Genomic DNA, 26,012 nt, shown 5'->3' with positions numbered 1-26,012 from the left:
AAAAATACTGACTGTTGTTAAAGTGAAGTGGCCTCACTTCACTCACTTATATTATTAGTCTAGAGGGTAAACAGACAAGCCAAAAGGAGATTACAGTATTAGGACAATATGTGCAGTAATCAAAGTAAGCATCACACCATATACATGATAGGCACCAAACAAAAGCAACCACATCTTATAATCTAGTTAGTGTAGCTACAGTGCAGAGTTCAAACAATGCTGTGAATTGTAAAGTCCTGGTAAACTGTTTCTTGGTCATGGCTACAGTGCCAGCTAAACTGTGGCCCTTCCCTGGCACAAACTCCATGAAACAGGGTTTATTTTGTCCCACTCAGGAACTGAAGATTTTCAAGGTCATGGATTTGCTTCTCACAGGTGCTAGTTTCAGGCCCAGTGGTGTGTGTCATATTCTGGCAAGAGGCGCTGCGTGAAAATTTTCAAGGCTGAAAATAAAGCCTAGAAAAACATGCAAACAATGTGCTGTTGTGGATTTGGATTCCTTCTTCTTCTGGAAAGAATCCTAACATTTCTACCATGTTCCCAGCAGGAAAGACTTTTTTTGTCGTTCTTTCTACTTACTAACGTGGAATGTCAAGCATGTAGGGGAACTAATTGTATCAGTCTGCCAACCTCAGAACCATAGTAATTTGTAGTTTCCCTGGTTAGTAAAGCGAGATTGACTAGTATTGGCAAAAGAGAAAATAATTCTCTTAGGAGTTTTTATTTTTTCAATGTGCTTTAAGAAAGCACAGGTGCAGAGCTTTTGCAGTCAAGAAAAACAACAAAATTTATACATACTTGAAGCTAATACCAACTTCTAATGAAGTAAGATAATCTTATCTGCAGTAAAAATGAATTTGTATGCTGTTAAAACAAATCTGAGATCCTTGTAACTTTTGTGATTCATAGCTGTCAAATGTTGTCTTTCAGTCCCAACCTTTCCCTAAATTCTGTGCTGATAACTGAAATATTCAATACCTAGGAAATGTCTTTAAATATATGCCCACCAAGTAAGCAGAAGAGAGGGTCTCTCTCCTCTTTGCAGCTCTCTGTTTGGAAAGTTTAGATCTTTTATTCAAATGAAACTGACAATTTAATAAGATAACCAGGCATGTGGAAAGACTGAGTTTGATCAATCTTGGATTTTTCTACTAATCTCCACTTTAGCACAATGTACTCTCTGTTTCTTTCCAGGTTCTAGTTTTGAATGATCACACACCAACTCTGATCTGCTCATCTAGATTAAGAATGATCAAGTAAGTGTGTCCCAGACTACAGTTAAGAGGTTAATGTTTTATTCTCTTCTGGCCATCCTTACTGGATAGAGATGTAGGTTTCCAAAATCATCTCATTTTCATCAAAATGTCAGTTGCACTCGTTTTCTTAGGACATCTGGACCTATTCTTCCAGCATGGTCTTTAATCTCTATACCTCATACCCGACCTCTAACTGTGCTACCTCAAATTGGAAAGCAACACACACTGCAGAGTTTTCTATTTCTCTCTCTTTCTTCCTCAAAACAAGCTGCAAATCTGTAAAATCTTCTTCTAAGTTTTAATATTCAGTAATTTCTCATCCAATTCCAATCGACCTACGTATGTTGAATAGCAAGTGTAGCAAAACCAAGAACTCATTTGCTGAAGATTTACTAGCTTCACATTGGATAGAACCTTGCATCAGGAGAATTTCATAAAATTACACTAGTTTTAACCACTTTTTACTAAGTTTCTGAACACTGATGTTACTTTCTGATTTACTTTTAAATCCAGTTGTCTTTTAATAATTGTACAGCAGACAAGACATATGTATGACTACTGAATCAAGTACCTGGAGAGAGAAAAGAAATCATTAAAAGGAGAGGTGACATCAGCAAGACAGCGAAACGAAAGCTTTAAGCCTTCCTTGCCTCACAGACACACATTTCCCCAGTTCATGGACCAAATGCTTCTGTGAGAAATCCAGAAGCCAGTTGAGAAGCAACCACATCCCCGGTGCATGCAAAACCAGCCACACTGAAGCCAGTAGGAAAATCTGAGATACCCTTTCACCATAATCCCTTCCCCGGTATCGCACCATATGACTGGGAGGAAACCTCCAGCTCCCACCTTCTCTGTGGGGACAGAAAGAAAGAACTGGAACATACAATCAACATTCTGATTTTCCTGGGGGCCACCTAAGGGACTGATTTCTATCTTGCCTAAATTCGAGTGCTAACACAAAAGGATTCAAGATTGGGAGCCAATGAGAACAAAAATGGCAATTTAGCATACAAACCTTTGCCATAGTCCTTCCCCTAGCTTAGAGCAGAATGAGCATGTAAAGATCTTCAAATTCCAAGCCTCTCCTGGAGAAGGAAAGATTTGGACCACGCCTCCAGTGTCTCAACTTTTCTGGGAGCTCCCAAAGGATTAACTTCTGTCTCTCATGTCTCAGAGGGTTGATGGTCCCAGGAATACTCTAGATCTACTAGATGTCTGAAGAAGGCTTAGACTAGCACATCTTACCCATCAGAGTTCATCCCCCAACTCTGTGCAACACAATGGGCAAGATTCCAGTACCTGGCTTATCTCTGGGAAAGGAAAGAGAAGACTGAAACATATGACTTTAGAGGAACATATGTTCCTCTAAGATCAGCAACAGGGCAGGGATAAGCACTCTCTACTTCCATTCAATATAGTATTGGAAGGCTTAGCCAGAGAAATTGGACAATAAGAAGAAATAAAAGGCATCCAAATTAGAAAGGAAGAAGCAAAATGATCTCCGTTTGCAGATAACTTGATCTTATTACGTAGGGAACCCTAAAGACTCCATACACACAAACACAAAAAAAGCCTGTTAGTACAAATAAATTCAGTAAAAGTGTGGGATACAAACTCAACATCAGTTATATTTCTATACACTAATAATAAATTATCTGAAAGAAAATGAAGAAAACAATCCCATTTAAAATTGCATCAAAAAGAATAAAATATTTAGGAATAAATAACCAAGGAAGTGAAACAACTATACACTGAAAACTACAAAAACTTTCTTGAAAGAAATTAAAGAAGACACAAATAAATGGAGAGATATCCTATGTTCATGGGTTGAGAAAATTAATATTATTAAGATGTCCATACTACTCAAAGTGACTTACAAATTTAATGCAATCGCTTTCAAAATTTCAGTGGCATTTTTAAAAACAATCCTAAAATTCATATGAAAGCCAAAGGACTCCAAATAGCCAAAACAATATAGTGAAAGAAGAATGAAGTGAGGATCATCATAAGTCTTCACTTAAAAATATAACGCAAAGTTGCAGTAATTAAAACAGTATGGTACTGGCATAAAGACAGACATCTAGACCAATGGAAGAGAATAGAAAGGGCAGAAATAAACCTATGCACATGCAGTAAGCTGGTCCTTAACTAGGTTGCCAAGAATACACAATGAGGAAACTGGAAATCTACACACAAAAGAATGAAATTGGAACTTTATCTTACACCATACAGAAAAATCTACTCAGAACAGATTAAAGACATAAGCATAAGATCTGAAATTGTAAACCCCTAAAAGAAAATGTAGGGGGAAAACTTCTTGATATTTACTTTGGCTATAAGTATAGGAAACAAAAGCAAAAACAAACAAGTAGGCTACATCAAACTAAAAAGCTTATGCACAGCAAAGGAAACAATCAATAGGGTAAAAAGACAACCTAAACTATGTGAAATTATATATACAAAACATATATCTGATAGAGGTTTATATTCAAAATACATAAGGAACTCTTAACAAGGAAAAAAGAAAGAGAAGGAAGAAAAGAAAGAAAGAAAAAGAAAGAAAGAAAGAAAGAAAGAAAGAAAGAAAGAAAGAAAGAAAGAAAGAAAAAAAAGACAAAACCCCAAAACACCACCAGCAGCAACAATAACAAAAAAATCTCGATTTAAAAATTGGCAAAGAACTGGGATGGATATTTCTCTAAAGTAGACATGCAAAGAGCCAAGAGGTATGTAAAAAAAAGATGCTCAACATCACTATTCATTTAAAAAATATAAAATCAGGGATCCCTGGGTGACGCAGAGGTTTAGCGCCTGCCTTTGGCCCAGGGCGTGATCCTGGAGACCCGGGATTGAATCCCACGTCGGGCTCCCGGTGCATGGAGCCTGCTTCTCCCTCTGCCTGTGTCTCTGCCTCTCTCTCTCTCTGTGTGTGACTATCATAAATAAATAAAAATTTAAATAAATAAATAAATAAAATAAAAATAAATAAATAAATAAAAAATATAAAATCAAAGCCACAATGATACCACATCACACCTATTGGTGTGGCTATTATAAGAAAATATAAAAAATAACAAGTGGTGGCAAGGATCTAGAGAAAGTGGAACCTTTATGCACTCGGTGTAAAATGATGCAGCTGCTATGGAAAACAGTAGAGAGATTCCTGGAGAGATTAAAAATATAGCTACTAAATAATCTAGCAATCTTACTTTGGATATTTATCCAAAAGAATTGACAACAGGACCCCCAAAGGATATTTTCATTCTGATGTTCATTGCAGCATTAGTCACAACAGCCAAGAGGCAGAAACAACCTAAATGTCCATTGACAGGTAAGTGGATAGAGAAATTACAGTATATGCATTTAATGGAATATTAAACAGCCTTAAAAAAGAAGGAAATCCTGCCATAGGTGAGAGCATGATTAAACCTTGAGAACATTGTGTTAAGTGAAATAAGCCAATCACAGAAGGACAAGTACTGCATGATTCTACTTATGTGAGGTATCTAAATAATCAAGTAAAAGCAGAGTTTCATGGTTGTTGCCAGAGGCTGCAACAGAGAAAGTTGGAGTTGTTGTTCAAAAAGCATAAAGTTTCCATTATGCAAGATGAGTAAGTTCGATAATCTACTCTACAGCATTGTACCTATACTTAACAATACTGCACTGTACATTTAAAATTTGTTAAGAGGGTACATCTCATGTTAAGCAGTTTTTAAAAGAAATAAAGTGTATGGAACTCAATTTTGAACTAAAAAATTGGTTAGCATAAGCCTGTAAGATAACATAATGTACGTTATTTTCAAGCAAACTGTATTTATAATTTTGGAATATTCTTCCTGAGAGATTTTGTAGAGATATTAAACAAAAGTGTAAACATCTCTCCTGCACAGTAGGTATTATAATTTGCACATATACATTGATAGGATACAGGAATGGATATAAAGATAAAAAGAAAATTTGTCAACAGCGCTAATCATCAGGGAAATGCAAATCAAAACCACAATGAGATGTCACCTTCCACCTGTTAGAATGACTAAAACCAAAACACAAGAAACAACAAGAGTTGACAAGGATGCCAAGAAAAAGGAACCCTTGTTCACTGTTGGCAAAAATGAAAACTGGCACAGCCACTGTGGAAAACAGTATGGAGTTTCCTCAAAAAATTAAAAATAGAATTACCATATGAGACAGTAATTCCACTACTGGGTATTTACTGAAAAAAAAAAAAACAACCCACTCACTCAGAAGATATGCACACCCCTATGTTATTGTAGCATTGTTTATAATATCCAAGATATGGAAGGACCCAAATGCCCACCTGTAGATGAATGGATAAAAAAGACACATACATATAATGAAATATGGTATCTGTATAAATATATAGATATAGATGGATATATATATAAATATGGATTATATACAATGGAACAATATAAAAGAATATAAAACAATATAAAACAATATAAAAGAATGAGATCTTGCCATTTGCAACAACATGGAAAAACCTAGAGGGTATAATGCTAAGAGAAATAAGTCAGTCAGAGAAGGATGAATAACATACGATTTTATTCATATGTGGAATTTAAGAAACAAAGCAAATGAACAAAGAAAAGGAGACAAAAATCCAGACTCTTAAGTACAGAGAAAAATTGGTTGTTGCCAGAGGGAAAGTGGAGGGATGGGTGAAATACATGAAGACATTTGAGTAAACTTATTGTGATGGGCGCTGCGTAATGTATAAAATGGTTGAGTCGTTACATTGTACACCTGAAACTAATATAACACTGTATGTCAATTATACTTCAGATAGATCTATTTATTTATCTATCAGAAATTTTATAAATTTCTGACACGAAGAAACAACTGGAAGGGAGTGCAGGATGCCAAGAAGTATGGAAATAATTTTCTCTTGCACTTTCTTTGTATCAAGGACTGTCCCAGTTATATGACCCCTATAATAAAGGTGAGGAGCCCAACAGAAAATTTTCATCAAATTAAACTAAAAGAGTTTAATTCACTACTCTTGGTGTTTTGAAAAAGTGAAGTAAACATTTATGGACATGAAAACTATTCTTTAAGAGAAGAAACATTAACTAAAGTAAGCAGCAGTCTGTTTCCTCTCTCTTTTCTTCTCCCTCTACCCTGCCCCTTCTTTCCTACCCACCCTAACACACACACACACACACACACATCTAACTATGTGTGGAATGGCTGTTTAGAGTTCTTTGCCTCAAAACATTATGCAATCTCAGGCTAGGGTCTTAAAAATATCAAAAGTTGTTGTCTTATTTCTCGTAGCTTTGCAATTGGATTCTTTGCAGCTTATCTTAAGAATTCTAAGACCTTGATAAAATTTAGAATAAAGAATGATGTTGCCTAGGGAATGTCCATGAGCAAGCTAGGTATCTCATTTCAGCTACTTTGATAACAAAGTAAACAGTATGGAATGTGGATTATGATTTGGTCTGTTTTCATTCTCTTCTCTCTGTGATAATGGCAATCTGCTATGCATATACACAAAGCAGCATTTTTCTTTCTTTGTTTTTTTTTTTTTTTTTTTTAAACAAAAGCAATAAGGTCCATCTTAAGGTGTAGAGTGCATGCAGTTTTGGAGTTCTTTAGATACTCAACCAAATTTTGAATATTCTTTATGTGGCATAAGGAATAATACTGTATCACATTTGTGGGCACTTTAAGGCAAATACAGAGACAGAACTATTTATTTTGTTTTCAATAGATGACTACAACATTTAGAATGAAATGCTTGGAATATGTACTAATTTTTCTGTGTAGGGTTTTTCACACTCAAGTTACTAACCTTCAGTCACAGGACTGCAAATGTAACCATCCCTTACGCCACAAAATGTAATTCTATGTGTTTTGGGTTTTTTTACTACTTGAATATTCTAATCTAAATTTGAGATTATCCTTCCTAGTCCATATTTCTGCAGCTCTTAGTGTATAGAAAGGCACGAATACTGAGTTCAATGATCTTTTATTCTGATGATAAAGTTGTTAAAGCCTTATGTATTATGCCCTTTCCTTTTTTACTTTCTGCTCATGGCTCAGATATCCACAATCATATGCTCTAGATATTTGCACTCATGTGAAGATGGTCTGTGGAATGTGAAATCATCTTCTACCCAAATCTGAAACTTCTTTACCTTGCTCTATCAAGAGTTATCTTTAATTTAACCTGAGACTGGGATTATTTTTCCTCTTCAAGGAATATGTGAGAATCACAAAAAAAAAAAAAAAAAAAAAAAAACCACTTAGTTGATTCACTCCTGTTTATCTTGCCAAACAAAGGTTCCTTATCAGCTCCACAGGAATGACTACCCTGGCATCATAACCTGACGCAGACAGTCATTAATACCCTCAGAAAGCATTTGATGAAAAAGCCATCCTTCCTCCCTGGTACCTGTTTTTCCTCTAGGTCAGCTTCCTAGGAGCCCTAGAGCCATTTTCTATCCATTGTTTAGAGTTCCTATCAATCATTACAAAATAATTTTAAATTTAAGTCCAGATTACTCATGTTTTTGTGTAAGACATTTAAACAACCTTGAGTTAACATATAGGAAAACAAACTATTTTTTTAATCTGCTCCTGTCAGCAGAAGGTTTAGTATCATCAACCATAATATACTGACACTTTCCACAATTAGGGAACAGAGAATACTAAGAAATATAAGACATGGTCACAATGGAAACCAAAGACCTAGTTTAGTAGGAAAAACACAGATTTTTGTGTCTGTACTATAAAAGTTGAGGAAAGAGCGGGATTACAGGCTCTTGGGGCGACAGTAACAGGATTGACAGTAGCACCAATAAATCTCACACTAAGCTCGAGATAAATTGGTTCTGCCACTATTTGAATTTTATTTACACATTACATCCAATTTTGGTTATTTCCAATGAATCCTGATACAATTTTGTTCCAATTTAAAAAAAATCTTCCTAGACATATTTAGCAGAAGGAAACTGTAATTGTAAATATCCCGGCTCAGGAATTGTTAAACAATTTGTGCAAAAAGAGACAAAATCAAAATCAATGACAAAACAGGAAATATATATTATATATATATATATAACTTAGGAAGAAATAAAATACTATAGGACTTACAATAAGTGTCTGCTTTCACTGTCTTTTAGGTGAAAATAAATGTTTCCAGAAGAAAAATGAGTCCAGTGGGAATGTGTCAAATGTTTTAATCAATAGCCTAAATCTTTGGAGGAGAAATGATAAGCTCTTCTCAGGCAAATTCAATTTTGAACTCTCATACATAGTTTTAAAGACCTAATTTTGTTTTTTCACAACACGTTGCAAATCTCGTAGATATTCATTGGCTGGATTAAAGCACAAAACAAAACAAAAATGTGTAAAATGTGCTTTGAAATAGTAGCATCAAAGAAAAAAGTTCTCTTCCTGTTGGCTCGCCTCCCCCACACATTTTCATCTGTCATACTGAAATAAATAAGAGGGCCAAGGGTTTCTTTCTCCCACGGTGCTGTTTGTGGTTAAGGAAACAATAAAGGATATTGTTACAAATAGGTAGGCAATATAATGAGAGAAAGAAATGGCCTGTGGTCATAGTTGCAGCTGTGCAGGCAAGACGTAAAGTTTTCAAGGGTGTAAGAAAGCAGCTAGAAACACCCATTAAAGAATAAAGAGGTTTTTGACTGCTGTGTACAATAAGATTATTTGGAACACATTAGCTACTACTGAGCTTAAAGTTCTAGTCATAGACTTTAAAGTTTATGAGTGACTTTTTTATTTACCTTTTCTGGAGTGTTCTTGCTTTACTATGTTTCCTTTCTCTGAATACGTTTTTTTCAGTTATTTTCAGAAACTATGTATTTTTTATAAATAGTTTGACAAAGGAGGCACAGAAGTGTGATCCTTAGACTGACTTGCCCCACACGGATGGATGGGTGGTGGTGGAACATGAACCAGTCCAGGGAGCTAGGACAATGGCTTTCCTCACAAATCCCAGATGACCACAGAGTTCAACATTTCAGTGTGGGATTAATGAATTTAAGGCATAACCATGAAAACCAGTTAAAATGCACCCAATTTGGAATTTGCAGTCTTGGTAGTGGGTAGTGGTTGATTGTGCAGCATTCTGAAATCAGGAAATGACCAGCACCAGAAGATTATCAATTGAACTGTGGTTTACATCCACTACTGACTTCTTGATCGGTTGAATCTAGAGATAAGGAAAAGTATACGGGATAAGAGGATACAACCTAGAGTGAGATGCCCATATTTGACTCCTGGTAGCAGCTGTTGACCCTGTAGAAATAACCTCTCTGAATTTCAGATTCTTACTTCTAAAATGAGGTTAGTTACAGTACATGTATCATAGGCTTATTTTAAGGATTAAAACATATCTAATACATATTTTTAAATAAATTGTGTATTTTGGAATAATTTTGGGTATACAGAAAAGTAAAGATGGGACACTTGTGTGGCTCAGTCGGTTATGCATCTGCCTTCAGCTCAGGTTATGATCCCAGGGTCCTGGGGATCAAGCCCTGCAATGGGCTCCATGCTCGGAGAAGAGTCCACTGCTCCCTCTCCCTCCCTCCCACCTTGCTCATTTTCTCTGTCTCTCAAATAAATAAATAAAAATTTTTTTTAAAAAAAGGGAGAAAGAGAAAAGATAGTACTGAAAGTTCCTGTAAAACCTCACCCAGTTTCCTCTAGAGTTATTTTCTTACATTCCCACAGTACATTTGTCAAAACCTAAGAAACCAACATTGGTACATTGCAATTAACCAAACTCCAAACTTTATTCAGATTTCACCAGTTTTTCCACTAATGTCTTTTTTCCATTCCAAGATTCAATCCAGGATACCACATTACACTGAGGAAAATACATATTTTATATTTTCAAAACATTTAGAGTAGCGTCTGGCACATAGTAAGCACCTGCTTAATGTTATTTAGTCCTATTAGATGGTTGCCATGTAGGTAAGATGGAATGTTTCAGCACTATTATACATTAACAAGACTTTACTCCCAATTTCATATACTACAAGTTCGTGAAGAGAAATAAATAGAATTATTTCACCAGGATATTGCAAAGAAGCTATTAATACAAAACAAAGGGTAATTTGTGTTTGTACTAAAAACTGTAGGTTAATTGCTCTCAAAAGGCGGTAGGGTATCTTCTAAAGGTCAGAAAAACAAATCATGTCTCAGTCATGTCACTCCATTAACTGACTCATTCATTCAACAAATGTTTTTTGAGTGTCTACAGTACACAAAGCAGGGTGCCATGGCCTGAGGCACAGTGATAAATAAATCAGACTCAACCACTTTTTCATATGAAGCTTACGTTTTATGAAACTAACATACCATAGCCTTGAATAAGCAATTGATAGGGAATCTGATTCACCCCACAATGAAATGGAAAGGCATTAGAGTCCCCCATCTAAACACAACCAATGAATATTTACTTGAAGTGGTGATAGGTAGGCCAAAGAGGGAGATGGGCACAGTTCACCTTAGTTCCAGTTACCCAGACATGGCAGGATCCAAGAGGGACTTAGACAAAGATATGAGTGCAAGGAAAATCTGGAATGGACCCCAGATGTGTCCATTCCAACCACTCTGGTGTGCTTCCTGAAAGGTGCAGCCTTGCTTGTGACTGATAATAATATTAGCTAAATGCTATCAAGCGCTTACTCTATGCCAGACATCGTTCCTGGTGTTTTACATGGATCAATTCAAGTAAATCTCACAACCACCGTATGAAGTAGACATTATCATTCCCCAATTTATAGATGAGAAAATGAGGCAAAGCAATCTAATTCAAGAAATATATAAAGGAAAACCAGAAAAATCTTGTATTTTCACAACTTTCTGAATACAAAAGCATAAATTGCCCCAGGCATAAATAGTAAAATCAGCTTTATTTGCTCTTTATTAAAATAAAAATTGAAATGAATGATCTGGACTTGTAGATTCTGAAAGACAATATTCCTTAGAGTAGTAAAATCTTGGAATGTTTCTCAAGATGTCTCAAATAGCTGCCGCGCAAACTCACACATAAATATGCAGTGTACTAAATGCCATTTGTGTCTTCTTTTCACAATTCAGTAAATCCAGTAGTAATTAAAGCCTCTACTACCGCCTAGGACCTGTTGTGTGCTCTAGCAAAGACAAATATGAATAAAACACCCTCTTTCCACAGAGACTTTACGCTGTAATGGATGCATTTTATTTTATTTCACATATGAGTGACCAAAAAAATGCATTAAGCTGAAATAAACATATCCTGAAATAGCTAACGGGTAAAGTAGAGTAAGATTGGACCCAGTAGAATGGCACAAACACAATGCAACGTGAGGGAAAAGAGAGCAGAAACAGAAGGACTTGCACTTGGCTAGAGGACATGACTAGAACATGTGAAGACTAAGTGGAATTTTAACAAGTGGACACACATGACAAGGTAAGATAGTCTTCATGAAAAGAAGAACATTGATGAAGGCAAAAAGGTGGAGAACCACAGTTGTCCCAGGACTACTACCCACCCCTGTTTGGCTGAGGCGCAGATGGCAGTGAGAGGGAAGAGTGGGTAGGACCGTGTTTGCATGGACTTGAGTGGTGGAATGAAGGTTTTGTACCTGATAGAGCAGAAAATGGTCAGCTCTTAAGGATTTTTGGTAGAGCATTGACATAATTGAAACTGTACTTCAGGAAGATGAATCTCTAAGTGTATAGACTGGATGGATTTCAGACTGGAGAGAGACAGGAGCCAGAGGTACCAATTACATTTTGTTGTTCTGTCCAGGGGAGAACTAATGACTACCTGAAACCAGGGTAGGGCAGAAAAAATAAGAGAGGGTGGACATGGCAGTAGGGTGACTGATGTAGAAACTTAAAGAAAATAAGAGACATCTGAGATGCTCGCAGAGACCGGATGACTGAGGAAATGGAGCTGTTCTGAACGATCTGGAAAATCACCAGGAAAGGTCAGGATGCTTTTAAAGAAAACGTGATGAGTTTGTTTTTTGAACATCTTAGGTTTATGGTACTTGTGGAAGAGCTAAATGAAGAGTTTTAAGCAAACGGGAAGAAATTAAAAAGAGACTGGAACTAGACACATAAGCTCTGAAGTCATCTCAGTAAAGATGGTAATTGAAGATGTTGGAGTGAAGAGAGACTGAAAACAGAGAATTGGTGCTGGGAGAACACCTGGAGAAATTAGGAAGAGGATGGGGGCAAAAGAGAGAGAAAGAAAAAAAAAAAGATGCAGAGCAGAGGTAGCAGGAGAATCAAGGAAATGCTGTTTGGTGCTACTGTGGAAAATTAATTGTGAAGAAATTTCCAGAAAAAGAAATTAATCTATACTATGGGAAACTTCATGAATACAAAAGCCAGTTTCCTTATTTAAAATATCAATTTATTTTATTCTCCAGCGCTTCATGGGTACTGGTTCATCTAAAGAATTTTCAAACAAGAACTTCAGAAAAAAAATTCACTCCTGAAAATCTAAAATATTCATTAAAAGACTTTTAGTAAATCTGCAAAATCTATTAAGCAGCAATTAGATAAAGACACATAGGTCACACATGCATTTGAAAGCTTCTGCTCATGATCAGATATTCTGTTGGAAAAGCCACTTAGTCTTTTCAGGTTTTGGAGAAAATATGTTTGCAATTATTGCATTGCAATGCCTAACTGCAATTTGTCTTCATCCTAGGGGCTGGAAAGAATAATTTTTGAATTAGAACTTAGTTCATTTTCAGTATGGTTCTTTGTTTGGTAGCTTTCTATCCATTTCCCCCCTTTTAAATTTTTTTAAATGGAAGAAGTTGCCAAATACATCTTAGGCCTTCTTGAAACCAAAACTATAAGAGTCAAAAGAAATTTAAATTACTCCGAGGGTGAACTGACATTTCTTCGAATGATTCACAATCTAAATACAAACAATATAAAGTTCAAAAAATAAATGGATGGATGGTGGATGGATGGCAAGAGATTGAGAATAATCAACTTAAATTTTTTTATATTGTCTTACAGTTTACTTGCGAATGCCAGTCATTCCAATTTAGAATACCTAAGGAGGAATTTGGCTGGCAATTTCCTTTTTGTTATGCACATAGAAATGGCACACACACACAGGAATTTCTTCATCCTCAGTGTTTGCCGACTTCCACCCCTCCCGAACTTTTGAGTTGTTGATACCACAGTCATAAGAGAATAAACAAAACCATCTTCCTACGTCTTAAGTTGAAACCAGGAATGCATTTTTCATAAAGCAGCTGTTGGTCAAAGAGCATTATTAATATTCCTCTTCATGGGCATTTTAGATCAAGTAAGATTCAGTGTACTAATATTTGAGTCAACTAGCAATCATAAAATTTCATCTATGGAAAAATACATCCTAAACTCGAAATGATAAATCTATAGGAACCCTTCTAGAATACACCATGTTCATTCATAAAGGAAATTGGACATTTACAAACATATTAGGTATGCATCTGAAGATATGTAAAATTGATGGTTGTATTTATAATATAAAATTAGCATACTTAAATCTTTTGTATATAACTATTGAAGTTAGTATTTATTAAAAATACACTTTTGTGAAATTGACATCATATAATAAATTTTCTGAAGACTAATCTATAGTATCCAAAACTCTGAAGAAGTTAGGCATACTGTGTTTTGGAAGACTCTACATCCTGAAACACAATGTAGCCACTAAGGCAAATCCAGTAAATGCCTTTTTGTTTTACTGTCATTGAAACCAAGGAACAGGGCAAATTTAGTTTTATTTTGACAGTAACTTTAAAAACTTTTATTTATACAGTAACTTAAAAAAAAAAAAAAAGAAAGAAACTTTTCCAACAGCCTGAAGCTTGCTATTTTCTGATATTTATGCCTCAGTGTTCCTTAAACCTATTTGACCCATGTTTTTGTCTAGTTACTATACTGATTCCCTTGGAGCTTTAAGTCTACGCCTTTTTACTCAGACATTTTCCTGACTATGCCTAGCACTGATACGTTTTTATAAGAGAAAGTGCAAATGAGAAATGGAGAACCAGGTGCTTTCCGCACACTTCCTTGACATTTCGTGCTATTGTGATAGAACAAAAGACTACATGTAGTAAAGCAGGTCTCATAAAGACTGCAATCATACTGAAAGTGTTCTATAGAAACAATTATTTCCATATAGCACAACCAAAACCCTTATTCAGTGACCAACAAAGATTTAACTATAAACATTTATTTTAATGGCTTCCTGTTATTATTTACTACTCTAGCATTAAAGACAAGCAATACAGAGATTCTGATCAGAGACCAGTAATGCAATACAGCTAAAGCAGGTAGTTACCACAATCAGGGTATTTCCTTGATAGGGAGGGATGGAATTCATTTGTAAGGGTTTTCTCAGATCACATAAATCATACTTCCTCAAACCACATGCCCTCAGACACCAAACACAAGCACACACACACACACACACACACACAATTTTACTAAATAACAGTGGTCTGTTTAAAATGAACTACAATTTAAAGCTGCATTATGTAATCTATGCATTTATTTCACATGTTTTGACCATGCCCCCTGGTCTGTGATCCAAAGCAGGAGGGTGGCTGATGACTATGGAACCCATTAGCCTTTCTGATTCCATGTGCATACATTGCAGATTAGCTATGGTTCTAACTTCCAGGGTTAATGGAAACCACTGGGTGGTTCGGTTGTGCAGTACATGCGTGCATATGTGCATGTGTGTATGTATGGTACTACAGAAAAGTTCACCAATGCTTATAAGTTGATTAACAACAACAGTACTTTTCCATTTTTCTCTTTGTTCTTTATATTTTCCCATATTACAATCCCTCCTTCACTGCTGCTGGCCATTGCTCTTCCCCCATGACCTCTCTTACCGAGACCTCCCATTCATGTACCCTTGGAAATTTAAGAAAGTTCTTCCTTTTATTCAGTTCCTCTGGTAACTTGTATTAAATAAAAAAGGAGATCAATTTAGGGGAATTAATCTGTACTACAGAGTGGTTTCTTTTTTTATCATTGCCTAATTTTAATTAAAAAAAAAAGAGAAGGGAAATTTGTGACCAATAACCATTAAACAGAGCTTCTAAGATTCACCTTTATTTCCCTAAATTATGTCTTCCCTAATTAAAAGGAGAACACGTTGGCCCATGGTACATCTTTCCATAGGCTCTGATCCAAAATCAGTTCTAAAGTTGATTCAAGGTACTTTGAAGGGTAAGAGTGTAGTAAATTTATAAGCAATATATTACAATTTGTCTTATCTTCCTTCAAGTGCTCATCTTTACAGTGATTTGTGAGAGGGTTTAATAGTACACATTTCAGAGTAGATTTTCCCTGAGATGATGTTCTAATCGCCAAAGATTTAAGCTCCATTTTCCACCAAGTGGTTTGTCACCTTTGCAGTGAATCTATAATAAGAAATCTCCTGTTTTGGAAACCTATCCATATTCTCTTCCCAAAATTTAAACATATTCATCTTCATTTTAAGAATCAAGAAATATTTTATTTTTGAACACCCTTTGGACTTCCTAAAATGTAAGCTCCTCCCCATCACTGGGTGCATTTCACTGTGAAATCCATCTTCCACACAGACTATATAGTTAAGTCCTGCATCCCGTCCATCACAGCAAAAGGATTGGACTTACTCGAAATGCGGTTTTGTCAGAAGAGTAGATGGACAGATTGACACGAAAGTAATCAGTAAAAGTGTTAGTCCTCCTGTTTAAAAATGAAAGCCATAACATTTTACTTTGCAGTTTTGTACATTTGCCACATCAGCTATAAAGTAGAGGTGGAGCTGTTGGATTTAACTTATTGAAAAGGAAACTAGGGATCCCTGGGTAGCGCAGCGGTTTGGCGCCTGCCTTTGGCCCAGGGCGCGATCCTGGAGACCCGGGATCGAATCCCACGTCGGGCTCCCGGTGCGTGGAGCCTGCTTTTCCCTCTGCCTGTGTCTCTGCCTCTCTCTCTCTCTCTGTGACTATCATAAATAAATAAAAATAAAAGGAAACTAGACTAGGTGGGGTGTGTGGGTGGTGAGGAGGGCCGGAAAGGAATTATTCCTAGGGGGAATAACTTTCAAAAATCCTCTAAGACTAAAGTTTACGCGAAATCAATGATGTAAATTAAGAAACACGTTATGGTTTTATTTGTTCTGCAACTGTGTAAACCTCACAAATTTTCAAGTGGGTTTCCAAACAGTTTACACTTGAACCTTTCTTCTCTGCAAAAAAAAGTTTCCCCAGAAGTATAAAAACCAGAATGAATTACTACAGATAGGGCTGACTTCACACACCTAAATATGCTCTTGACTTGTGTCAGCCCCCACAGGCTTCCTCAGACTCATAACTTTTGCTAGGAACATGGTGTCAATTCTGCTAAGATTCAAAGTAAAATCAGAGCAAGCCCTAGCTCTAGAAATCTAGTTCAGTGAAGCATGACATATCAATTGCACCATTTCAGAAGAACCCAATTACACCCCGGTGACTAACTTCACCCTAATATTTTAGCCATATCAAGACTGGGAACAAACACCCAAGGATGCAGGGTGCTCACTAATTTGCACAATATTAACTCAATATTAAAAATAATATTTATTTAGCATTTACTTAGAGGAGAAGCTGTGAGCCACATGGCTTAAAGTTAAAGTCAGTGATGGGGCATAGCTCAGTTCTACACAACCTACACAACAAATTAAAGCTCCCTTTTAAATTGAACCAACCCTCCCAGGGAGTCAGTTTAATGACCATCTGTTTTTACTCAAAATACTCCTTGGGGGAAGGAGGCATCTCACCTCACACTCCATGCAGCTTATCAAAGTATTTCCTCCCAACCACAGACAAGTATGTTCTCTGAGAAGAAAGCTAGTAAATATTTTTTTTTCCTCCATCTAGTTAAAAGTCCTGGGATGGTTAGGCAACCTAATAATGTTTAATCATTCCTTATGGACCCTTCCCTCAGACCCAGCCTTGATCAAGATCTTGGGGAAGAGTACAGAGTTTTCTGATTAATGTTTCTGCAATACTTGAATTATTTAAACCTGAGGCTATTCTGCAAGAGAAATCATTCACCCTTTTCACAGATGAGAAAACTGGGTTTCAGAAGTTAAGATACCTAATTATAAAGTCTGGATTCAAAACCAGTATTCTGCGGGAAATAATGTACCAGACGATACAAGTCCCTGATTCAAATACATAAGAAACAAAGCCAGGGATTTGGTTTGTGTGGACAGAAGGACTTTACTTGGTTTGCTTCTCCTACAGGAGCAAGGGTGTATTGTGAAGAGCAAAGGAAGATGAAAACGGAGAGGAGAGAAATTAAAATGAGAGGATTTACTTTGGTTTTTGGAGAATTGAATAAATAAACACTTATTTTATTATTGTGACCTAACATATACTAAGCACTTACCACACACCCTACGAGCTGCCATGATTTTTGTCACCACTTCTAGGGCAACTGGAACTTTACATCAAGCATTCTTCCCTTGGATTCTCTAGACAAGTGAAAAGGAGCTTCAGCGGGGAGTGGAGGCGGTCCATGAATACAGAGATTATATCCAGAGTTTTACCTGTAAATGAATTTCCCTGAGAAGAGGATCAATAGTTCTATCAGATTATTAAGAGGTTATTACTAATGGTTAAGGAAAACAAAACTATAACTTCACATGGTACCCCTGAGGAATTTCATCTATTTTCATGGTTTCGATGACTCAATACACTGTTCAACCTCAAGACTGTTCTCTTTTTAGAACTGCAGAGATAAATATTGGATCTCCTACCGAATATCAGCCTCCTCAAGCTTGTTCCATAGCAAATCAAATTCAGCATGCCCGGATGCACGCACACACATTCTCCTCCTGCACCTCACATCTCATGTGGTGACAACACCACCCTCCTGTCACCCATCCTAGAAAGCTGCTAGTCATCCTATTATTCTCTCTGTTTTTTTCAATCAAGCACCAAAGCCTGGTAATTATACCTCATAAGGAACTACTGAGTCCATTCTCTATTTTATAGCCCTACCACATCTTATGTGTGCTTTACAACATATCTGGTGTCTTTAAACTATCCACGTTACTTTCAGTAGCTCATTAAACATGTTAAGACTTTGCGTGACACACAAGGTCTACAACAAATTGGCCTACAGCTTTCCCTCTTTCCCATCATTATTCCTGCATGTCCACATTGTCTATGCCGTCTTCCGAACGACACCTTTGATGGAGTAAGTGCCTCTATACTTTTTCTTAAACTGTTCACTCTGTTGAACGCTCACGCCAAGTTCTTCCCCTGATGTATTTCTATCCAAGGTCATGACTCGTCATTCCAGCAGCCTTTGCCAATTGCAAGGGTGAATTAAATGCCCCTCCTCTGTGCTTCAGAGTCTAGAGCAGTGGTTCTCGTACTCCAGCATGTATGGGAATCACCCGCAGTGCTTGTTAACACACATATTGCTGATTCAGTCTCTGACTTAGCAGGTCAGAGGTGGGGCTGACAGGGTTGACCGGGTCAGAGAGTCACCACCAAGGATTTGCCCCATACCTACTGAACCAGCTCAACTTCTGGGACACTTCTAAGCGCAAGTAAGACACCTGCCACACTTATGGGTAAGCATGCTACCAAGGAGCTGTCTACACGTAATGTCGTCCTGCATTAGCCACTCTTCTCAGAAGGGCTTGTGGCACTGGCAGGCACGTGGAGGCTCTTTCTGTTGAGAAATCAGCATTTCACATCTTGCAGCTAAGGTCGCTGCTAATCACATAAACAATTTTACTGACTTGGTCTTCAAAATTTTCAACTGACTCACTCTTAGGAAACAATTATCAAGGCTATTAGAGTTATGACATCTTAGAACCGAAATGAACTTGAACCTTCCATTTCCCAATCTAAGAAGCAGTACAGAATCAAATGGTGTCATTCTGCATATAATGATGAGTGGCAGCAGTGGAAAAGTAGGTTTAGGGGCGCCTGGGACGCTCAGTCAGTTAAGCACCTCCCTTCAGCTCAGGTCATGACCCCAGGACCCTGGGGTCGAGCCCCGCAGCAGGCTCCCTGCTCAGCAGGGGTTTGCTTCTCCCCCACCTTGTGCTCTCTTTCTCTCTTGCTCTCAAACAATCTTTTAAAAAAGGCATTTTAGAGTTATTTGCAAAACTATTACCTTTGCAAAGATAGAACAATCCTTTCAGTCAGCTTAAAAACATCTCTCTACAAAAAGAAATGATTCAAGATTTTCTTCCTCCATCATGGAATAAGTGTATCCAAGAACAGTCTGACAATTTACCTATTTGAAAGATAAATATGCAAGCAGGTTTCTTAACAAGGACCTCTTCTCTGGAGTGGTCTTTATGAGGGTCATAATGCAAGTTATGCTATAAAGCTGGATGCAAACAGCCACAGGAAGCCGCTTTATTTTAGTACCTAATTCTCTACTTTGAGACTCCCTGAAGATCATTTTACATCTCAGTTGAAGAAGTCACAGGAAAAAGTTACATTGCATGCCTTCAAAAGATTACTTTTGTGTGACCCTGGAGAAACATAGGAACACAAAGAAACTTCTATCTTCTTTCTGGCCCCTCCCCCATTTAACGATGCTCCTTTTTTGGTTGACATTTATTAAATTGGACGGTCTTTTTGAAACTGTCTTCAACATGTTTCAAATTATGTAGCCTGTTTAAGACATTACTTACTCCATTCACGTGGATAAATCTACTTCTTGTACATGATCTGTTCAGTATCTGGCGCCTAATGAATGTTAAACACCCTGGACTCTGCTTCTCCCATCGTGTCAAAGGAGGTGCCTGTCATCTGCCCTCTCAGACATGGATTAGAAAAGAGCCCCAACTGCTCTTCCCCAGCAGTTGTTTCTGCCAGAATGCTTTTGTTTGGCACCAGAGTCCCTAACTGGCAGCCATTCTGGACACCTGTAGTTCTCCTCACTTTAAAGGGTATGGGTCACGAACTTCCTGGGTCCCCTTCACACCCTAGGCGCACCCGAACTGGTAGACTTTTGGGAACTTACTACATTTATCAATGTCTTTATAAAAACAGTCCAGAATTATATACAGGTAGCAGGATATTTTTGTTTAGTTTTTTGGGTTTTGTTTTTGATTTTTCTGTACAGTGCCACACACAGATGTTTACTCAATGCTTTCTAATGATCAGAACCCACCTGGTAATTAATTTATAGTTTTTCAAACTATATTCATGCCAGCACAAATGATTTTAATGCTTTTTTTCATCTACTGGGATACTAACCCAGAATTCCCAACAGATTATCTTTTTCCTCTTTTTTTAAGATTTTATTTATTTATTCATGAGAGACACAGAGACAGAGGGGGGCAGAGCCACAGGCAGAGGGAGAAGCAGGCTCCATACAGGGAGCCTGAGGTGGGACTCGATCCTGGGTCTCCAGGATCACGCCCTGGGCTGAAGGTGATGCTAAACTGCTGAGCCACCCGGGCTGCCCCAGCTTATCTTTTTTAAATAAATTCTTCCCATCACATCCGTGCCCCACCTTCCTTTCCATGGTGGGATAGAACACAGCATCTTATTGCAATAATCAAGAGAGGAGGAGTGAAGAAAAAGTCTAATATCCCAGGGTAGGATACGTCCTTGGTTTCAACCCAGTTTCATCCTATGATTCTAATTATCAGGAGACTGATAATTAGTGGCAAGAACTTTAGCTTTTCACGTGTGATGAAAAAAGGAAATTTTCTCTTTCCTTTATGCACTGTTAAGGTATTTGTTGCCGGCAAACACTCATCTTTATATTGATAATTCAGAGTCTAAAATGATCTATATTTACTATGTTTTCTTTATAAATAAAATCCCTCATTTTCTTTCTCACATTAATTTCTCTTTAATCATAATTTCCCCCTCAAAATTCATCTATTTTCAATTGTAAGGACTCTTAAATTAAAAGCAGGATCTGGGATCCCTGGGTGGCGCAGTGGTTTGGCGCCTGCCTTTGGCCCAGGGCACGATCCTGGAGACCCGGGATCGAATCCCACGTCGGGCTCCCGGTGCATGGAGCCTGCTTCTCCCTCTGCCTGTGTTTCTGCCTCTCTCTCTTTCTCTCTGTGTGACTATCATAAATAAATAAAAATTTAAAAAAAATAAAAATAAAAAAAAATAAAAGCAGGATCTAGGGGAACCAGGGTGGCTCAATGGTTGAGCGTCTGCCTTTGGCTCAGGTTGTGATCATGGGCTCCTGAGATCAAGTCTTACATCAGGCTCCCTGCAGGGAACCTGCTTCTCCCTCTGCCTATGTCTCTTCCTCTTCTTTGTGTCTCTCATGAATAAATAAATAAAATCTTTAAAAAGAATCAGGATCTAGGGTTATCTCCCAGATAAGTAAAGAAAGATACCTTATGGAAAGTTATTAAAGAGATCTGACTATGTGATTTGAACATAATGGAGATAAAGCATTAAATGTTTCTACTAAATTATATCCTTGACAATCTGATGAATTAGAAACAAGGCAAGGCAAGGCAACAGGACATTAGGCCTTTACGAGTCATTTTCTAACACTTAGGGGCATTTTCTAACACTTAGGGGCATTGCTTACTACATCTCAAACAATATGCTTAATATTTTGATAATTAGTTTTTTAAGATTTTATTTATTTATTTGAGAGAGAGGGAAAGAGAGCATGTTCAGGGAGAGGGGCAGAGGAGAGGGAGAAGCAGACTCCCCACTGAGCTGGGAGTCCAATGTAGGGCTCAATCTCAGGACCTTGAGGTCATGACCTGAGCCAAAGGCAGATGCTTAACTGACTGAGCCACCCTGGTGCCCCTAATAATTATTATTTTATTTAATATCCACAATAACACTGAAATAGATCTAACTAATCCCAAGTTTCAGATACAAAACTAATGCTCAGAAATGTTGAGTGTATCTAAGGCTTCACAATAACCTTGCAAATAAGACGGATCACATAGGAATTAATTTCATAATAGTGATACTATTGACATGAAATATTCTAGAAGGTGAGTTACATGTATTATGCTAATGCATGTAGGAACCTGAAAATAGGTTATTTTTATAATTAAATTTCTTATCTTCCTCTCTCTGCCTTCATAAATGTAAGGTCATCCTCCAAGCACTCATTTACTGGAGTCAAAAGTTTGACTCTTGGTAACACAAAGGAGCCAGTTTTTCTAAGTATGAATTTCCCATTGATATCTGTGCATAAGAAAAGAAGAGCACTGTTAGCGTTTAAGGGATATTTTTGAAAAGAAAAAAAAAAAAAGATTATTCTTCACAGACCAGAGCATAGCAGACATAGTGTTTGAGACCATCATAAATTACCTCCTAGCAAGGAAGCACTTCCACCTTGTTCTTTCTGTGTTCTTTTTTTTTTTTTGTATAGTAAAAATATAAATGTAAGCCCTGCTGAGTCATTTCATAAAGTTCTCTCATACCCTAGTATTGACCACTGTAAAAATAATAGCGACTCCCAGCTGCTTTTTGTTGAGTATTTCTATGTGCCAGGTTTTTGTCTATTTAGCTGTTTGTGTAAGATGCTCTGCTTCTCAGAAAACTCTCATGAGGCAGGCATTATTAGCCACCCATTCTCAAAGCAATAATAATTAATGAGGTAACTGAAATGTGGAGAAATCCCCAGGAAGGGAGAAAGCTGAGATTTGAGCCCAAATTCAAAACCCATGATTTCCACTTTGCAATGGGAAATCTCAAAGTCTCCACCAGCTGACAGAACAGAAGACTTTCGTGCTATTATTTCACGTGCTTCAAGGCTTGAAAAGAAAAGAAAAACCTTGGCAATGTTATCAAGAGTGGATTAGTTAGAAGTCATGGCCATTGGTTTGTAAGTCTTCACTTAAGCAGTTAGCGGCTGGATGTGTGTGTTGTTGACACCAACTCAGATTTCATACACCCACCCTTACCATCCAGCACATTTTTTTCACACTCCTATTCACATTTTTTCCTCATTAGCCTAGAACTTCACACGTCACCTATTCATTTTCCTCCAATTGTTGATTATGCTTTACCTTTTTTCTCCTGTCATAAAATAGACTTTTCTGTAGGTAGGCATATATTCACATGTATTCACAAACGAGTGAACGTGAGTTTAGATTGTGTCCAAGAGGGTGTGACACGTTATTTTTGTTTTGCTTTGCTTGTTTTCAAAAGTAAAATGCTAGAAGGACACCTAGATGGCTCAGTCAGTTAAGGCACTGCCTTCAGCTTAGGTCATGATCTTGGAGTTCCCAGATCGAGCCCCATATCAGCGGGAAGTCTGCTTCTCCCTCTGGCCCTCCTCCCTCTCCTGCTCTCTGTCTCTCTCTCTCAAATAAATAAGTAAAATCTTTTTTTAAAAAAATAAAATGCCAGAATGGGTTGCCTTCCTTGTTATAGATGATGGAAAAAGACCTCTTTTATGCAGCCTTAAGGAGAGCACAAGTAGTGACTGAATGACGAAGAGGGAAGGAGAGAAATGGAGTAGTCAGCAGGAGTAAAGTTTTAATAGGGGAGACCTCAAGAATCTAAAGTAGAAAAAGAGCAAGAGTGGAATCAGATTTTTCTGTAAACCACAACAAGTGTTTGACACCACCATGCATATTCAGTATGATTGGACTCCTTTTTAAAAATTTCCTTCGGAGCTCGCTTCTGTCTTTTTATTGGAGAGACCATCTTCTCACTGATGGCTGATGCTTACACGTGCATTTTCTAGTGGGGAATCTTGCTGTTTCCATTGCTATTCTTTACACTACTTTCATTCTTCCCTTCAGGAAATCTACCATGATGCCTATACTAGTAGAAGAGCAATCACTCTCCCTCTCAACAGAGCTAGCATTCTTTCAGATTGTCCCTTCTGTGCTCCAAGTTCAGAACACTTTTTATTGATGTAGTATCTTTCAAATTCAACTGAAATGGAAAAATAGAATCACAATGAGATTTTACTATGTTGAAAAAAGGTAAACTTACAAATCTCATTGTAAACATTCTATGTAAAACTGTGAAAAGAACGTCAACTTCTGAATCACCCAAGTGACCCTGGATTTGAATCCCACCAGGGAAACCAGAAAAAGCCATTGAATCTTCCTGACCTCATTTTGTTCAAAGGTAAAATGATGGTAGCAACAACTCCCCCAGGCTCTAAGGATTCAAGATAAATTGCTGAATACTCTACCAGGCACAGATTACTGGCTTAATAGATAAAGACTATCATTATCGTATTACTTGAATCATACAGCAGTAGTATAAAGGGAAAAAAAAACAAGTTTTTATTTTTTTATTTTTCTCTCATTAGGCACCTAACTCTCCTCCTCAAAGTTCGATGGAATTAAGCCCTCTTACCCTACCCTTTATTGCATTTATGACCTTGCATTGGAATTTTGTGTTTACATGCTTGGCTCTCTTTTCTAGACTACAAACTTTTCAAGGACAAAGCACACGTTGTTAGCATAGCATTTCCGATGACTAATGCTGTGCTAGACATATTTTTGGTGGTTAATGTCAACTTGACAGTGTCACAGCGTATGCCGCCATTTGGCCGCCATCATTATCTGTGAGCGTGTTTCTGGATAACATTAATATCTGAATCCATAAACTGAATAAAGCAGATTGCCCTCCCTAATGTAGGTCTCATCTCATCAGTTGAAGACATGACCAGGATAAAAATGTTCACTAGAAGGGTCTCATCCTGTCTGACCATTTGAGCTGGGGCATTGGGCTTTATCAGCCTTCAGCCTTGACTGAAACATCAGCTCTACATGTGAGCCTGGAACTACACCATCAGCTCACGTGGTTCTCAGGCCTTCAGACTCAGATTGGAGCTACAGATTGGCTTTCCTGAGTCCCCAGCTTGTGAACTGCATATCCTGGGACTTCTTAGCCTCCCTAATTGTGTGAGCCAATTGCTTCTGATAAATTTATTTATATATAATCACACATAACCTATTGGTTTTGTTTCTCTGGAGAAAACATAGTATACCGCTTAATTAATATTTGGTGAACTGACCTGATCGCTCAGAATGGAAAATTCTTATAACAACACCAGTTTTTCCTTGACCCTATTACCTTTTGAAAAACAGAAGATTTTTGACATTTCAAATGTCCCCAAATAAAAGTCCCAGATCCTATTGTTGAGCACTTAAAATGAGCAAAATCTGTCCCTAGCTTATGAATTCTCTGAGGGACAACTTTTTTGATGGATTTTAAACGTTCACCTCAGAAGAACAGGTTTAGAGTTTCAAATTGAATTCCAGTCTTTGATGCTGAAATCAATTTCTGATGGAGAAGTGCAGCTCTGGTTTTGACTGGAGGAAGCAAAAATATCAAAATGGCTTTTTTGACATTAAACAGCTGTTTTTTAAAATTCCATGATTTCATTGTAAGTGAATAAGACACATGTGGATTAAATTTCCTTAAAATATACAAGGTTTGAAAAATTAAGGGAACCTGGTTTGGGTTTGATTGACTGAAAAGCATTTGCAACCCAACGCTTATCTCCTCCTTCCATGTCTCTGCCTGAGAGTTTTCTTCTTGCAAACTGCTTTGAATTCAACATATAGAAGAGTGATCTAAGGAATTTGAAAGATGTTGAAAATCAGCCCTGGGAGTTGTTTCTGGAATTTAATGAACCCAAACCAGTCACTATGCACAACTCCTGAAAGTCTCCTTCTGAGAACCTCATTCCACCAGAAAAATATTAAGCTATTTTCAAATTATGTTAAAATTGCATTTTAAACATTATATC

General features: G+C 37.3%; 1 long non-coding RNA gene across 3 annotated transcripts in view; it reads left to right on the top strand.

Annotated features, from left to right (window-relative positions):
- LOC144316072 (uncharacterized) overlaps nt 1-26,012 on the top strand; it is a 31,970-nt gene that overhangs the window by 4,531 nt on the left and 1,427 nt on the right. Inside the window, exons 2-3 of one of the 3 annotated variants that reach the window (XR_013381878.1) lie at nt 1,195-1,256; nt 8,414-8,637. This is a non-coding gene — a long non-coding RNA (uncharacterized LOC144316072). Of the gene's footprint in view, nt 1-1,194; nt 1,257-8,413; nt 8,638-26,012 lie in introns of those variants that run through there. The other 2 variants (XR_013381875.1, XR_013381874.1) reach the window with 2 other exon arrangements.

The sequence above is a fragment of the Canis aureus genome, chromosome 1 (genome assembly GCF_053574225.1).
Source record: "Canis aureus isolate CA01 chromosome 1, VMU_Caureus_v.1.0, whole genome shotgun sequence".
Classification (NCBI taxonomy): domain Eukaryota; kingdom Metazoa; phylum Chordata; class Mammalia; order Carnivora; family Canidae; genus Canis; species Canis aureus.
The sequence above is the reverse complement of the archived record's forward strand: the minus strand, read 5'-3'. Positions and strand labels throughout refer to the sequence as shown.